A 6,985-nucleotide genomic window follows, 5' to 3' on the forward strand; every position below is an offset into this window, starting at 1 on the left:
ATGACTCTAGTGGAAAATCGAGATAAAGGAGACCGAGAGGAGAGTTTATCATTAGATAGTTCAATATAATTGTGCTGAATAGTAATACCAAAAGGAGATCTATATGCGTAAGTGAGACCAAGAGAAGAACCTAGTTGGTATCTTTTAGTCTAAGATGAGACCGAGAGGAGATTCTTAGCTAAGAGTGACAAAGAATATAATCGGTATAAGTTTATTAGCTTATTTAGCAATTAACAAATCAACCGACCATTGTTTTATCATTTACATTGTCTAAAGTAATAGAGAAGAAAATTAAATTAGTTAGTTCAATTGATAATTTAAATTAGTTTATAGACAATTGTTTTTTGGAATTTACACTAATAATTTCTAACTCGATTAGATTAGTAATTTTTTAACTTTAATTAACTTGATAAAAACATTTACCAACAATCATTTGGATTCAATCCTTGGAATACTCAAGTATTCCAATAAACATTATAAATATTACAACTAACCTGTTAAACTTGCGATACCGTTATATTATTAATTATTGTAGTGTTGATTCTTAGTCTCGGTGCACGCACGCTAAGGCGAGCTATCATGTATATGGCATTTTAAATAACATAATTAAGCTTGATATGACCTGGTAAAATGTTGGTTTGAATGGATTAAAAGCATGATTTTATAAGTGATGTTTAAATAGGTTGAATTGGTATGAAATGGTGCCAAATTGAGGCATATTGGATTTATTGATTTTGGGAAATGGTTAAATGAATGTTATGGAATGTATTTTGGTTGGATTGATGCAGGTACAAAGGTGCAATTAGGCACCAAATGAGGTAATGTTGTGGTTGGCTCGATATAGGTAACAAAAGGCTTAACTTGTGCCAAAAACAGAGTCCACGTTGTGACGTCAAGCGGTGGTTGTCGTGACGAGACTTGGAATCTAAGCCAGGGCGTGATGAGAAATCCCTTTCGTCACAACGAGTCAAATCAGTATGTCATGTCACGTCGTGACATCATTTTGAAATTTTGAATTTATTGCAAATTGGTCATTGTTCAATTTTGGGTCAATTCTGGAGTATACGTAGGCTTGTATAAGACTTAGGAAAGTTTGTATATGTGATTATGAACGAAAATAGTTACGATTATATGATTCATGTTTAATTTGAATGTTATTTGTTCATAGTTGCTTCGGTAACGACTGTAGCATCGCATAACTCAGACCTGGCAATTGGGTCGGGTGAGGGGTGTTACATTTAGTGATATCAAAGCTAGGATTAGTCAATTCTAAGATTGAAATGTGGCACGTGTGAGTCTAGAAATACATGCCACAACTTATGATAGTGTGATGTCTTCTTCTTCGAATTGATTTTATTTTTCATATAGTTAAATTATGTCGGTTAAATCAAATCAAGTCATTCGGACGAAATAAAAAGTAATGTTCATGCTTTTGATTGAGGAGATACTCTTAGTGTACCTATTCTGCAAGCATGAGGGAATGAGGCGAGAGATGTCTTCTTCCAATTGATAAACCAATGGGTTACCCAATACGTGGGAGTTGCCTCTTCATATCCATAACCACAAATGCAACCTCTACCATCGATCGTGTCTTCCTCAACACCCCATTGTCCTTAGAACACTAATACGGTAAATGATCAGTGACCTCTTATTGATAAATTCAATAAACGTGTGACAAATGAATTTAAAAAAAAAATAAAGACATGCATAATGAGAAAAAGCCAGATGGGTTCAAGATCAGATACTCAAGAAAACGCAGTATAAGGACATGTTTATTTTTATGTTTATCGATGACATTCAATTTTCCTAGAGGAACAAAACTAAACATGATCAACATTTGATAACAGTGTTATAGACCTTACGAGAGAAACAGTGGTATGCGAAGTTTTGTAAATGTGAATTCTGGCTTCGAGAAGTAAGATTTTTGAGACAAGTAACTTCAACAATTGTGAACTGAAAAATTTCGAAGAATGTTACTGAGGTGCATAGTTTTCTAAGTCTAGTCAGGTTTTATAGACAGTTTGTTAAAGACTTCTTGATGATTGCATTATCGATAACAAAACTATTACAAAAAAATGTTAGTTTTGTCTAGTTAAAAAAATGTCAACAGAGTTTGATCAGTTAAAAGCTATGTTAATAGAAGCTCTAGTAATGACTCAGCCTAAATTCGGGAAAGAATATGTTGTTTACAGTGATGTTTTATTTAACAGATTATATTGTGTATTGTTACAAGAGTAAAAAGTACCGCTTATGATTCTTTACAACTTAAACCACACGAGTTTTCAGACAATGATAACATTTTTTTAAAGTTTTTCTCTAAAAGAAAAGCTCAGTCTAAGATTTATAGAGCCATATGAGATTCCTGGAGGAATTGGTCCAATATCCTAACCTTTTTTAAGGTAAAAATTTTAAGAACAAAATTTTCTAAGGGGGGAGTTGTAACAACCCATTTTTTTCAGTGATACCGGAAACGATGGTTAGTAAAAACTTTAATCAAAGTTTAGTCCATTAATTTTGTTAATCAAATAGTTAATTAAGGTATAAGGATTAGATTGTAAAAGTGGTAAAGTTAGTCGTTATGGATTTTTAATTAATTGAAAGACCAATTGAGCAATTGGACCTTCCTCATTTTGTCAAAATGTAGTGGTGGAAAATTATTATCCACCAAAATTAGTTTAATGTGATTAGTGTTAGTTAATTAAATGTTAATTAGGTTAATTATAATAAAGTATATGTTAATCTTAATATGAATAATAAAAGAAAAACAAAAACATTTGCTTCATCTTTTTCATCTTCACGAAACAAAAAGAAGGAAATAGGTTTTGGAGCACTTCAACTTTCGACCAAAAATTGAGTAGTTAATTCGATTTTGTTTCTTGTATTTTTTTTATGTTTTTGAGGTCTTGGGAGCTTGCTTTAGCTAACTCATGTACTAGTTTGTAAAAAATTTAAAGTTTTAAACAATTAAAATTGTTGAATACTTGATAAAATTTGTGTTAATTTGTTAGATTTTAAGCTGATAAAATTGGTGTTAATTTGTTAAATTTTAAGCTTAGAAGTGAAAAAAAACTAATTTGTAGAGTGAAAGTTATTAGTTTTAAACATAGGGACTAAAGTGTAAAGAATTCTAATTTGATGTTAAGTTTTTGTAATTATATATATTAGAGGGCTGCAAAAGGATGGAATTGATATCGATTTTGCAATCGAAGCTCAAATTTGAAACTTATAACAATTTCGATTTTAAGGGCTAAATTGGATAAAATGCAAAACTTTAAGGACTATTTGAAAAGTGAAATTGAATTGTTACATGCATATAATAGGGTGATTTAAGGTATTTAGGGTCTAAAGATATGTCAAGCTTTCCATATGATCAGAAAAGCTTCCAACTCATACTTGTGATCAAGAAATTCAAGAGAGCTATCTTCACCTTTTTTCTAAAATTAAACATCCAGTGAAACATTACAATCCAATTGGAGAATCAAACAACTGTGATCTTTCACGCTCGCTTTTAAATAAGTAAAAAAAAAGGAACTCTTGAATTTGTTTCTCTTCTTTAAACAACTCTAAGGAACAAATGTTATATTTTTTCAAAACATAAAAATTCTAAAAGAACGCGCACATCTTTAAAAGTGACATTGAACTGCCCCTAAGAAGTAACGAATGTGTGAGAAACAATACTCTATTCAGCAAGAATGGCACACCACAAATTTGCCATGGTTTTGCATATAAATGAGAAGTTTGAAAGTGACTTGTAAAACATTTTCATATAAAAGTTTTTTCAAGAATTTTCTTAACCCAGCTTTGCTAACCTTGGATAGGTTGAGAATTTGAACCGAACTTGGTCGTCGAAAGTGAGAATTCTTCACACTTAAATTTGAACTTTAGAGAAAAGTTAGTCGATATTTCAAATCTATTACTTGAACGGTCTATGATGTCAATACATAGCCAATAAACTAGTAGGGGGAATTGGATAATTGAAATTTTCATTTTTTTTCACACAAGCTCCCTAAAATGATATTCTCACCCTTGCTTAATTATTAGATCAAACCAATTTTCAAGAATAGAAGGCCACACTCCATCTTTTCCTATGTGGATATGGATTTTCTTTCCAAGAAGAGCTATAGAATCATTTAAAACAATTTTTTTCTTTTCCTGTTGAGAACACAAGCAACATGTGAAGGATGTTCATAATTCAACTTATTCATTACCAAAAAGATTACCTGCTAAATCAACAACAAACATAAGATAAATACCTATATTAATTTCATAATTTACAATTATGTCAGTATGTTACCATTTTTTTTGCCTTTCTTTTTAATTTGCAATGCCCCATGCTTTATATATATTATGGATGAATATACCGAAACAAGTAGGGGAGCCGAGTGCAATGCACCCTTTCTTCCAACTTTATAAACAAAAAAATGTCTATATATGTATTCAAATTAACTTTACTTTCATGAAAGAACAATCATTCGAACAATTATTTTTAAGAAAAATCTATTTACAATAATTTTCATGTTTTGGAATACTTATTTGATAAATAATATGCTTAAAAAAGCCTTCAAAATTTTGACAATAAACAAAATTTGCTTTATTTGGAATTGTAATTTTTAATAAAATAAGTTTGTATTTATAAATCCTGGTATATCAAAATATTTATGTACAATATTTTCTTACCTTATTAGTTTAATTATAAAAGTTTTATCATTATTTATAAAAGGGTTAAATACAAAATTGGTACCCCAACTTGTCCACTTCTCCCAAATTGGTACTTATGATTTTTTTGTCCTAGATTGGTATCCAAACTTTTTTTCCATCCACTATATTTGTACTTGAGACTAACAACGTTAATTTTTTGTTGATGTGGCAACGCCAGCTAATAACACTTCATTTTCCCTCACTTTTTTACCATCCAATCACCATCAAAATTTCTTCTTTCTTTCTTCTGTCAAATTCTACACTTCATCTTTCTTCTTTCTTTCTTCTGTCAAATTCTTGCAAGTTCACCACTGCTAGAGCCATTAAAATTTACGTCATCAGTGGTTGCGTGGTTGATAATTGGGCTCGGTCGAAGAATTGGGTTGAAGTTAATGACCTCAAAATGGGGAAATGAAACTCTATTCCAAGTTTGATCCAAATCTGGGACAAATGGATGCATACGAGTATTTTTATTGATGGAAAAGTTTATGCGATGGCTGATAGAAACAGGGTTTGCTATGAAGTTAAAAGCGAAAATTGGGAAATAGTGGATAGTGATTTGGATAATGGGTGGTGAGGGAGAGCTTACGTGATCAATGGGGTATTGTTTTGTTATGATTGTTTAGGGAATATAAGGGGGTATGATGTGAATGAAGGGACTTGGAAGGAATTGAAAGGGTTGTCGAGGTTTCTATGCAGTGCTACAATGGCGAATTTGGGAGGGAAGTTGATGGTGGTTTGGGAATCAAAGAATAGAGGTAGGAAAGAAATAAAAATTTGATGCACTGAGATTGAGGTGAAGACAAATGAAGCTAGGGAGTTATGGGGGAACATTGAGTGTTCGGATGTTGTTTTTTTGGTTCCCAGAGAAGCTTCCATTATTCATTGCCTGGCAGTTGCTTTTGTGAAACTTAATGGAAAGGCTTGGTTGGTAAAGTTTTTTGCTTTGAATCCTTATAATTTCATACTCTATTGTTAACATCTTGAATTTTCATTTTTATGTGAAAAACAGTAACACCTATAACCCGTATCCGTCACCAGATTAGGGTTAAGAGGCATTACAGAACAGAACACAGCTTTAAACAGGTATTCATAGCATTTCATGATCCGTAAAACAATCATTTTAATTCACTAACCCTACTCAAATTTCTAAGCTTAATAGTACTATATGCTTAACGTTCATATATTAAAATTTACTATTTAAGCTTATAAAAATTTCAATACATACATTTCATAAGCTGGATATCAAATATAAGAAAATACACATGCGCATATAACCATATTAAATTGAACCATTCAAGAAAAAAAATCATGCGCACACCATGCCATTTATTCTTTCCTTTACTCAATTAACAATTACCATAAAAAATATACTCAAATCATGCACAACTCATTTAATTAATAATAGTCAACAATCCAAACATTAGCAACCAAGACACATATAATCCTACATAGATACACATTCTACTTGCCTAACTTTAACCAATTTTGCATGTGCATTATTACCAACTCTAGACCTATTTACAAGACAATTATAAATCAATTTATAAGACCAAAACATACCTATTTTCTTATTACAAGTTTATACATATAAACATACATTAATTGAATCATTTCGAACACCCATGCTAAACATATCACTTAGCCTATACTTATTTAAACAAGCATTATTTCAAGACCAATTATACTTATTCTCTTAACACAAGTTTGTGTGTATATAAACATATTAATCTGAACCATTTTAAGCACATATAACACTAAAAATACACCTAATTCGCATGCTTAACATACTTACACATAACAAATTACTTATCTGCGTATACGGACATCCAATATGACTTCAATACATGACATAACCATATCACATACTCAATAATATGAGTTTAATATTTTAACCGAATATACACATACACTTTATTCAACATTTCTATCCAATTTACTAATGCAATCATACCATTTCAAATTGTCAACTATCCGAGTATAGCATAATTCCCACATAACGAATACAACAAATTTCAACATTAACATATAACTAAACAATTAACTACATGAATAAATTACCATTGCCGAACCATAATTTAGATTAAAACCATTATCTATATTTTTATTTAAGCTAACACATGACTGATTATCACTATCTTTAGCATCATTAACAATCCACAACCAAAACAAATCCATATATCAAAATTACCACACGCATAAACCATGACCAAATTTACTCAAACATTGATCATTTTGCTTAAAGATCAAGCCATTTTCGCATGGCTAAACATATACAAATTTCAAG

The 6,985-nt window shown here is 30.8% G+C and overlaps 1 pseudogene; it reads left to right on the forward strand.

Annotated features, from left to right (window-relative positions):
* The first annotated feature begins 4,861 nt into the window (after positions 1 to 4,861).
* LOC128039920 (F-box/kelch-repeat protein SKIP6-like) lies at positions 4,862 to 5,744 on the forward strand (annotated as a pseudogene).
* Positions 5,745 to 6,985: the final 1,241 nt, after the last annotated feature.

The sequence above is a fragment of the Gossypium raimondii genome, chromosome 3 (assembly GCF_025698545.1).
Source record: "Gossypium raimondii isolate GPD5lz chromosome 3, ASM2569854v1, whole genome shotgun sequence".
Taxonomy (NCBI): Eukaryota; Viridiplantae; Streptophyta; class Magnoliopsida; order Malvales; family Malvaceae; genus Gossypium; species Gossypium raimondii.